At 44.0% G+C, this 10477-nt stretch overlaps 1 pseudogene; it reads right to left on the bottom strand.

The window, feature by feature from the left end:
* Positions 1 to 8247: 8247 nt before the first annotated feature.
* On the bottom strand, positions 8248 to 9606 carry LOC136319476 (protein FAM161A pseudogene; annotated as a pseudogene).
* Positions 9607 to 10477: the final 871 nt, after the last annotated feature.

Raw genomic sequence — 10477 nt, 5'->3', positions numbered from 1 at the left:
CAAATGAAATGATCCTATAAGGTCATGCACCATTAAATGATAAATGAATGGAGCAGGCACTAAGTAGCTACCAATCTGCTGAGAAGGCAGGTGAGATCGAGAAGCTTCCTTCCATGGTGGAGCCCAACTGCCTGTGTTCAAATCCTGTCTCTCTCTACCACTTGCCACCCTATCACCTGGAGCAAGTTGCTTTACCTGTCTCTGTCTCAGCTTCCTGATGTGTGAGGAGCAAAGGTGGAGGTGGGGATAACATAGAGGCAAAAACTGACCCTTTGCCTTGTTTTCAATATGATTTCACATTTTACATTTTATAGTCCGGAGGAAAAACACTTTGATTCTGACATAAGCCAAAATTACAGGCACCCAAACTAACTGTGGTCCCCAAAATAATAAAATCTTGACTATTTCCTGTAAATTCCTTTAAAGGAAAGTTTATTTTATTTTATTTTTTTTATTATTTTTTTTTTTGTATTTTTCTGAAGCTGGAAACGGGGAGAGACAGTCAGACAGACTCCTGCATGCGCCCGACCAGGATCCACCCGACACGCCCACCAGGGGCGACGCTCTGCCCACCAGGGGGCGATGCTCTGCCCCTCCAGGGCGTTGCTCCACCAAGACCAGAGCCACTCTAGCGCCTGGGGCAGAGGCCAAGGAGCCATCCCCAGCGCCCAGGCCATCCTTGCTCCAATGGAGCCTTGGCTGCGGGAGGGGAAGAGAGAGACAGAGAGGAAGGAGGCGGGGGGGGGGGGGAGTGGAGAAGCAAATGGGCGCTTCTCTTATGTGCCCTGGCCGGGAATCAAACCCGGGTCCCCCGCACGCCAGGCTGAGGCTCTACCGCTGAGCCAACGGCCAGGGCCTATTTTATTTTATTTTTATTGATTGATTTTTTTAGAAAGGAGAGAGAGAGAAGGGGGGGAGGAGCAGGAAGCATCAACTCCCATATGTGCCTTGACCAGGCAAACCCAGGGTTTCGAACCAGCGACCTCAGCATTTCCAGGTCGACGCTTTATCCGCTGCGCCACCACAGGTCAGGCCATCCTATAAATTCCTTTAAAACACACACACATACACAATTTTATCTCTTATATTTGCTATGTTGCTGTCTGATGTTATGTCATGACTTTTGAGTCATGAGAATCACGTGAGAATGTTGTTGCTGTTCCTCTGTGAACAGATACACAAACTTGGTAACCTTGGCAACTTTCTAGGTGCCATAAAATAAATTTATCCCTTTAAATCCTTGTGTTTGGATTCGCTGAGCCAGACCTTCTGAAGGCTGACGCTCCTGCATTCTTTGCAAGAAAACATTTTCTTTCCTTTTCCAGATGCTTCTGTCTTAGTCTTTCCTTAACAGTAACCAGGGAACCTACCTCCTAAAGCTTTGGTAAGGGTTAAATGAGTTCATGTTCATAAAGCACTTAGCACAGTGCTGGCCTTCTGTGCAATGATAAAGTGGAGAAGGCTTCCCAGAGCAGGGCAGACTTTATCTGGTCCAGAAAAACAGGCAGGATTTAGGTGGAACAAAAGAATGTCATGAGGACAAGAATGCCATGGTGTGGCATAGAACACCAAGTAACCTCACTGGAATGGAGCAAAGGATTCACGTTGAGTGTGGCAGCGGGATAACACCACTAGAGGATCAGTCTGAATGACACATTGGTGGGCATGGTCTTGTTGGTGAAGATAATAGAGAGTTAGTGACATGTTTGTGGTCAGTGACATGACTTGACCACGACTCTGCTGGAAGAAGTCCTTTCTTCCAAAAAATGCCTTTAGAAACTACAGTCTCTGTTAGTCCTGAATAGCTGTGTGAAGTTTAACTTGACTTTGCAAGTTGCATGCTGGCTTTGCTAAAAATCACCATTGCTTCCTGCCCACTCCATCCAATCCCCGTAATGTCAATGGTTGTTGTTTCCTGGCAATCTGCTCAGAGGTCACAATTGAAGCTATTCTGTAAACCCATTAAAGAAGCCAGTAAGCTTCTTTAGTGTGTTCTAATAGCATTTTTCCCCTGCCCATCTTATTTGAGGTCAAAGCTCTTCAGCTCCTCTTGTAATTTCTACAAGCTACGTAACACTCATTTCAATACTGGTTCTAGAACTCCTCTGCCACTAATTATAACACTAACTAAGAAGCTGAATTAATTTATGGGCCAGTCTAGGAAGCATTACTAATACTCTATAAACTATCAGTCTGAAGCTTAATTCCCTTTTGCTTCTGTACCTTATTTCCTTGCCTCTGAAATTCTATGCTTTCTCCTTTTTTTTTTTTTTTTTTTTTTTTTTTTTACAGAGACAGAGAGAGAGTCAGAGTGGGGGATAGACAGGGACAGACAGACAGGAACGGAGAGATGAGAAGCATCAATCATTAGTTTTTCGTTGCGCATTGCGACACCTTAGTTGTTCATTGATTGCTTTCTCATATGTGCCTTGACCATGGGCCTTCAGCAGACTGAATAACCCCTTTCTCGAGCCAGCGACCTTGGGTCCAAGCTGGTGAGCTTTTTGCTCAAGCCAGATGAGCCCGCACTTAAACTGGCAACCTCGGGGTCTCAAACCTGGGTCTTCCGCATCCCAGTCTGACGCTCTATCCACTGTGCCACCGCCTGGCCAGGCTATGCTTTCTTCTTAATTTGATTCCCCAATTAAAAGTAAAATCAATGCATCATGTGCAAGAAACAAAGAGCTTTTACAACCTTCTGCCAGTTAAAAACGTTGCCTTCCAAAATCTTTGACTCTCCTGCAAACTTCTCACCCTTGGTGATTTTCTGTCTCTGCAAAGGAGTACACAAGCTTTGCCAACATGCTTTAAGAGGTATAACTGTTGATCTATAGCAGTTCCAATTTACCTGGTGACTGGAGTAAATCTTTGGTCAGCATGGCATTGGGAAAAGAGCATTGAGTTCTTGTCCTGACCTTGACACTAGCTCACTGAATGCTCTCAAACAACATACCTACACTCAGTAAGCCTGAATTTTCTCATCTGTAAAATAAGAGGGTTGAACTAGACCAGTAATTGACAAACCGTGGCTCACGAGCCACATGCAGCTCTTTGGCCCCTTGAGTGCAGGCACAAAGGCCAGCTTAGGAGTACCCTAATTAAGTTAATAACAATGTACCTACCTATATAGTTTAAGTTTAAAAAATTTGGCTCTCCAAAGAAATTTCAATTGTAGTACTGTTGGTATTTGGCTCTGTTGACTGAGTTTGCCAAACAATATCTACAGTTCTTTATAGCATTAAAATTTCATAATCTATGACCTCATGTGCACATAACCAATCAAGATATTGTAAGGCAAGTCACCATAGTCTATGGGCTATGCCATGATAAAAAGCTTCCCCATGTCCCCTGCCTCCTGGTGTCATGCTTTTATGCAACTCCCTTTCTCTAAAGTGTGGGCTGAACCTCAGGCCTTGCTTCTAACCAACAGAATACAGCAATGGTAATGGGATATCACTTTGTGATTGGATGTAACATTATAATATAATCTGACACTAACCTGCTGGAGTGAGTGCAGACTCCATAGACTTAAGGGCACAATCCCCAACAAGATGCCAGCCACAAGCTTGGGGGTCCCCAAGCTACTGACTAGGGATCCAGAGAATTCTTATCATCCTCTTAGGTTTAACCATCCACTAGAGAACAACTCACAGAACTCAGGAAAGTACTATACTTACACCTAGTGTTCTATTGTAAAGGATACAAAGTGGGACCAGCCGAATGAAGAGACACAAAGAACAAAGTTGGAGAGGGTCACACATGCAGAGTTTCTGCATCTTCTTCCTATGGAATCAAGACACTAACCTCCCGGCACATCAATGTGTTCACCAGCCAGGAAGCTCGCCTGAGCCTCAGTGTCCAGTATTTTTATTGTGTCCAGTGTCCAGTAGTTTTACTACCTATGCATGGTTGATTTAATTATTGGTCATGAGATGTGACTGAACTCAATCTCCAGCCTCTTCTTCTCCCCATTGGAGGAGCTAGTTCCAACCCTCTAACCACAAGCTTGGTCTTTCTGATTTCCCATCCTGAGTCATCTCGTCAACAAAAACTCAGGTGTGGTTGAGCAGCCAACCATGAATAACTAAGGCACTCCAATAACTCAAGAAATTTTGCCCTGACTGGGTAGCTCAGTTGGTTTAGAGTACTATCCTAATACGTCAAGGTTGTGGTTTGATCCCTGGTCAGGGCACATATAAGAGTTAAACAATGAATGCATAAATAAGTGGAACAACAAATCAATATTTCATTCTTTCTCTCTCTTTCTCCCTCTCTCCCTACCTCTCTCTCTAAAATCAATCAATCAATAAAAAGAAAAAAAAAAAGAAATTTTAAGGATTCAGAGGCTACCTCCCAGGAACCAGGAGCAAAGACCAGACAAATTCTTTACAACATTAAGTCACAAAAGATTGTGACGTTCATCTTGCTAATGGAGTGTCTCTCTTGCTAGCTTTGATGAAGGAAGTGGCAAGGCGCTAAGGGAGGCCTCAATCCAACAGCCCTTGAAGATATGAATCCCAACAACCATGTGGGTGAAGTTGGAAGCTGATTTTCCCCCAGTTGAATCTTCAAATATATAATATCCTAGAGTTCAGCCTTGTTAGAAATCCTGAAGCAGAGGACCCAGCTAAGCCCTTCTCAGATTCCTGACTCACAGTATCTATGAAATAATAAGTAGGCCCTGGCCGGTTGGTTCAGTGGTAGAGCGTTGGCCTGGCGTGCAGAAGTCCCGGGTTCGATTCCCGGCCAGGGCACACAGGAGAAGCGCCCATCTGCTTCTCCACCCCTCCCCCTCTCCTTCCTCTCTGTCTCTCTCTTCCCTTTCCGCAGCCGAGGCTCCCTCCATTGGAGCAAAGATGGCCCGGGTGCTGGGGATGGCTCCTTGGCCTCTGCCCCAGGCGCTAAAGTGGCTCTGGTCGCGGCAGAGCAACGCCCCGGAGGGGCAGGGCATCGCCCCCTGGTGGGCAGAGCGTCGCCCCCTGGTGGGCGTGCCGGGTGGATCCCAGTCGGGCGCATGCGGGAGTCTGTCTGACTGTCTCTCCCCGTTTCTAGCTTCAGAAAAATACAAAAAAAATAATAATAATAAGTATGTTCTTTTAATTTGCTAAATTTAGGGATAATTTGTCATACAGCAATCACATAATACACTGACTATATTATGACTTAAAGACAGTGATATCCTAAGTACAGAGAGCATAGGAGATTAAATCAAACAAATCAATTTCCTAAAGTAATGCTAAGTAAGTGAATATGTGAGATGAAACCCCCTAGACTCCAGACCTGTACATTAAAATACTACATTATACAGCTTCTGATAAAAACTCACTGCAAAACCACAGGATAATTGTTCAAGGTCCCTTGTTATCTAAGAGTTTCTCCCCTTCTAGTTTTTACCTATTTATATGCCATTGTTTCCAAAGAGGATATAAAGCAGGGGTAGTCAACCTTTTTATACCTACCACCCACTTTTGTATCTCTGTTAGTAGTAACATTTTCTAACCACCCACTGGTTCCATAGTAATAGTGATTTATAAAGTAGAGAAGTAACTTTACTTTATAAAATTTATAAAGCAGAGTTACAGCAAGTTAAAGTATATAATAATAATTACTTATCAAGTACTTTATGTCAGATTTTCGCTAAGTTTGGCAGAATAAAGCTTTATAAAACAACTTACTATAGTTAAATCTATCTTTTTATTTATACTTTGGTTGCTCTGCTACCGCCCACCATGAAAGCTGGAACGCCCACTAGTGGGCGGTAGGGACCAGGTTGACTACCACTGATATAAAGCATCTCAACAATTTTACAATATACTGTAATAAAATTAAAATAAAATCAAGTAAGAAAATCAGAATGAAGGATAAAAAAATCACAAGGAAAAAAATCACAAGGAAGCTAGGTGGGCTTATTTGCTGGGTAGAAACAGGAGCCACAAATCCTGAACTCTGAATGTTCAAGATTTCAGGACAGAGGGGAGAAAAAAAACAAAACCAAAACATGATCAATTTCGCCCTGGCCGGTTGGCTCAGCGGTAGAGCGTCGGCCTAGCGTGCGGAGGACCCGGGTTTGATTCCCGGCCAGGGCACACAGGAGAAGCGCCCATTTGCTTCTCCACCCCTCCGCCGCGCTTTCCTCTCTGTCTCTCTCTTCCCCTCCCGCAGCCAAGGCTCCATTGGAGTAGAGATGGCCCGGGCGCTGGGGATGGCTCCTTGGCCTCTGCCTCAGGCGCTAGAGTGGCTCTGGTCGCAATATGGCGACGCCCAGGATGGGCAGAGCATCGCCCCCTGGTGGGCAGAGCGTCGCCCCTGGTGGGCGTGCCGGGTGGATCCCGGTCGGGCGCATGCGGGAGTCTGTCTGACTGTCTCTCCCCGTTTCCAGCTTCAGAAAAAAAAAAACAAAAAACAAAAAACAAAAAAACATGATCAATTTCATGATTCCCAGTGCTCTCAGAAAATTAAAGCAATTAGTTGCTCAAAAGAACAACTACTCCTGGTTGAAACCAGAGAAAAATTATTTTTCACTTAGGCCCTCACACAGGAAATACTGAGACATAGTCATCAACAGCCACAAAGACATCTATCTATAAGGGGTGAAAACAATGTTGTCTCGCTTCCTAGTGAGGGCTCAACACATGTACGGATTTTAGAGGAACTAGATGAATGAATGCCTGGTTTCTCTCTTTTCCCATTCTTAACATTTTTTTTTAATTTCTACTTTCTGACACCTTCTCTTTGCTGGTTTGAGCATTAGTGAAAAAGATGCAAACGCCTGTGCTGAAAATGAAGACCAAGGACAAAATCACTATGACAATCAGTGTTCTATAAAGAGGAGGAGGGGAAAGAAAAGGAGGATGGAACTCCCTAAATAAATCAACTGCTTCCTTCCTTTTAATGAATGAATCCTCCTTCCATAGACGTGTGCCCTGCCTTCTGCTGTCCTACTAGGCAAATTTTAAACGAGCTATTAGGACATAGTAGATTTCTACAGTTAGATCTTTTCCTTTTACAACTGTAAAATGATACTTCTAATTTTTTTTTTTTTTTTTTCTGTGATCTCTAAATCCTACAATACCACCCTCAACAACCTAGATGGGAACGCCTTGCCTCATGTAGTGATTTAAAGTCTTTGGCTAAACTATTTGAATGCTTTTTATTTCCTGGATCTCAATGACCTTACAAATGAAGCTATTATATGATTATGGAAGAACTATTAAAAATAATATCAGGTGCCTGACCTGTAGTGGCGCAGTGGGATAAAGCGTCAACCTGGAACACTGAGGTTGCCGGTTCGAAACCTTGGGCTTGCCTGGTCAAGGCATATATGGGAGTTGATGCTTCCTGTTCCTCCTCCTTCTCTCTCTCTCTCTCTCTCTCTCTCTCCCTCCCCTCTCTCTAAAAATCAATAAATAAAATATTTTAAAATAATAATAATAATATCAGGAAGCCAAGGGATAAAAAATAAAGACATGAGCAATTGTTTGGTTTATAATCATTAAATTCTTGGTATCCATAAATGCAAAGCACTTAAAATGAGGCAGGATGAGGCAAAGCACTGTACAACTTCTTCCCAGAATGTCCTTTAGCAGGTAAATGCCAATGGTTAGCCATCTAACTTCCATGTGATTATAAGAACAGACAAGTGATTCTCAGTGTAAGGACCACACTCCTCCCCCATTAAGGGGACTCCTCAGAACCTGGAGAAGTGAACCACGTATATAAGTTGAAACTACATAATAATGTGATAATATGACTTTATATTGGAGAAAAAAGAAAATGCATATATACTGCTCACAAAAATTAGAGGATATTTCAAGATGAATACGAAGCAATAAAATATCCCCTAATTTTTGTGAACAGTATAAAAACGACTGAATGGAATACTCAACAAGATCTTCTGGGCTGCAGAGGATACAAAGAAGCAGCGACTGTCAAAGTCATGAGAAAGTAGGGGATATTGGTATGGCCTTCTATGGACATACCCAGTATCTCAGGACAGAATTGAGATTTCTATCATTATCGAAAAGGGAATGAACTTAAAGTTTGAGAAACATAGTACCAGACAGCGGACCATGTCTGACTTATCTTTCTCTCCCCAATACCATTTATACAAAACCATTGGGGCAAAAAAAACCTAATGATGATAGAATGCATATCAATTGCCTGGAGCAAGGAGTATGGGGCGTCGGGGTTGACTGGGAAAAGGGGCCAGGGAGCCATATGGGGTGATGAAAATGTTCTATACCTTAACTATGGTTGTGGTTGCCTGATTATATATGCATATGAAGCTACATGAAGATCAGATGGTTTGCAGACTGTTAAGAGTTCTGGACACTTCTGCTCTGCAAGGTGTTTCTGACATCTTTCAGGAATGTCTCCAAAGTCAGCAGTCTGGCTCCTAGACTTGTGTTTACTTGTCAATTTTTCAGTCTGTTCAGGACACTTGGGCTTCCTTGAAGCAAAACTCCAGCAAGCTGGTCTCCAAGGCAGAGGGGATAGATTCAGTAAAAGCTCTTGGGCTCTCAGCTGTGTCCACGTGTTCCCACAGAGCTCTTCTTTTCCTCTGTCATTGGTAACAGAACCCTAAGTTCCATCGATATACAGGTCTGGCTTTAAATGGATGTTTTCTTTTTAGACTCAAAAAAGTCTCTCAGCTGCTTTGCCCAGATTGCTTGCTTCTGTGCCTCCTTGCAATTAACTTTTGTGAGGCCACAGAACGTCTTTGTTTTTCTCTTTCATAATGCTCCCTCATTTTTCATCTTGTTTGACTGCATATGATAAAGGGAAGAAAGATGAATACTGGGACTGGACTGGATTTTTTTCTTACACTCTGATGTTTCTCGTTTTTGGAACAGTTTTTGTACCATCTCAATATCTGACGGAGATTTCATGTTCTCATCTTTTTTCTTCTGTTCTCGAATCATCAGTTGAAAAGGCTCAGGAACTGGAATCTTTGGCACCCACTCTTTTGTTCTTTTCTTTGTTTTTCCAGCTGCTGGGAAGTCAGCATCTTCACTGAATGCGATAACCTTTATCAGAAACATCTGTCCATAAGCTGGCGATGAGCTCCTTAGCATAGGCCATCATTCCATTCTCCTCGGGATATTCTTTTCCTCAGCTGGGCAGCTCATCTTCAGGGGAAGACACAACCAAGGAGGAAGAATGATCCAAGTCAAGTTCTGAAAGTGATGTGATTGACGAGACAGGGTGATAGAAGTTCTCTTCTGATACAGACATGGATGAGACGTTAGAAGTGTCTTCTGTGATGATCATTGGCTGAACTTCCTTTAAATTTAATTTATTCTGGCCTGACCTGTGGTGGCGCAGTGGATAAAGCGTTGACCTGGAATGCTGAGGTTGTCGGTTCAAAACCCTGGGCTTGCCGGTCAAGGCACATATGGGAGTTGAAGCTTCCTGCTCCTCCCCCCTTCTCTCTCTCTCTCTCTCTCCTCTAAAACGAATAAATAAATAAAAATAATTTTTAAAAAAATTTAATTTATTCTGGTGCATTTTCTCTAACTTTCCCATAATTTCCATGTGGGCAGCCTTCAGCTCTTCTAGTTTGCTGACATATTCTTTGTTAGAGTGGTAAATATCAAAAAAGTCCATGACGCCTGACCTGTGGTGGCGCAGTAGATAAAGCGCAACCTGGAATGCTGAGGTCGCCAGTTCAAAACCCTGGGCTTGCCTGGACAAGGCACATATGGGAGTTGATGCTTCCTGCACCTCCTTCCCCCTTCTCTCTCTCTCTCTCTCTCTCCTCTCTAAAAAAAATTAATAAAAAAAGTAATAAAAAAAAAAGTCCATGAGGTCCTCCCAGCTTATATGAGTTTGTCATCCACCCTGGGAATGTTGGTGTTAAAATCAGCCAGCCTCCCTGAAGGTCATACCTTCTCCTCCTCCTCCTCCTCCTCCTCCTCCTCCTCCTCCTCCTCCTCCTCCTCCTCTTCCTCTTCCTCTTCCTCCTCCTCCTCCTCCTCTTCCTCCAAGGCCGCTGTTAAGGGGTCTTTGTACCAGGAGACCAGCTCACCAGTTCTGCTGCTGGGTGGGAAGAGGCCATCATCATTGCTGAGGCCTGAGTGCCCTGTGGGAGGGCATTCTACAACAGAATACTCTTCGGCCATAAAAAGGAAAGAAATTCTGACATATGCTACAACATGGGGACATCATGCTAAGTGAAATTAGCCACTCACGCCCTGGCCAGTTGGCTCAGTGGTAGAGCATCGGCCTGGCATGCAGGAGTCCCAGGTTCGATTCCCGGCCAGGGCACACAGGAGAAGCACCCCATCTGCTTCTCCACCCCCCCCTCCTTCCTCTCTGTCTCTCTCTTCCCCTCCCGCAGCCAAGGCTCCATTGGAGCAAAGTTTGCCCGGGCGCTGAGGATGGCTCTGTGGCCTCTGCCTCAGGCGCTAGAATGGCTCTGATTACGGCAGAGCGACGCCCCCTGGTGGGTGTGCTGGGTGGATCCCGGTCGGGTGCA

Source organism: Saccopteryx bilineata, chromosome 1 (genome assembly GCF_036850765.1).
Source record: "Saccopteryx bilineata isolate mSacBil1 chromosome 1, mSacBil1_pri_phased_curated, whole genome shotgun sequence".
Lineage (NCBI taxonomy): Eukaryota > Metazoa > Chordata > Mammalia > Chiroptera > Emballonuridae > Saccopteryx > Saccopteryx bilineata.
This window is presented reverse-complemented; position numbering and strand designations above follow the sequence as displayed.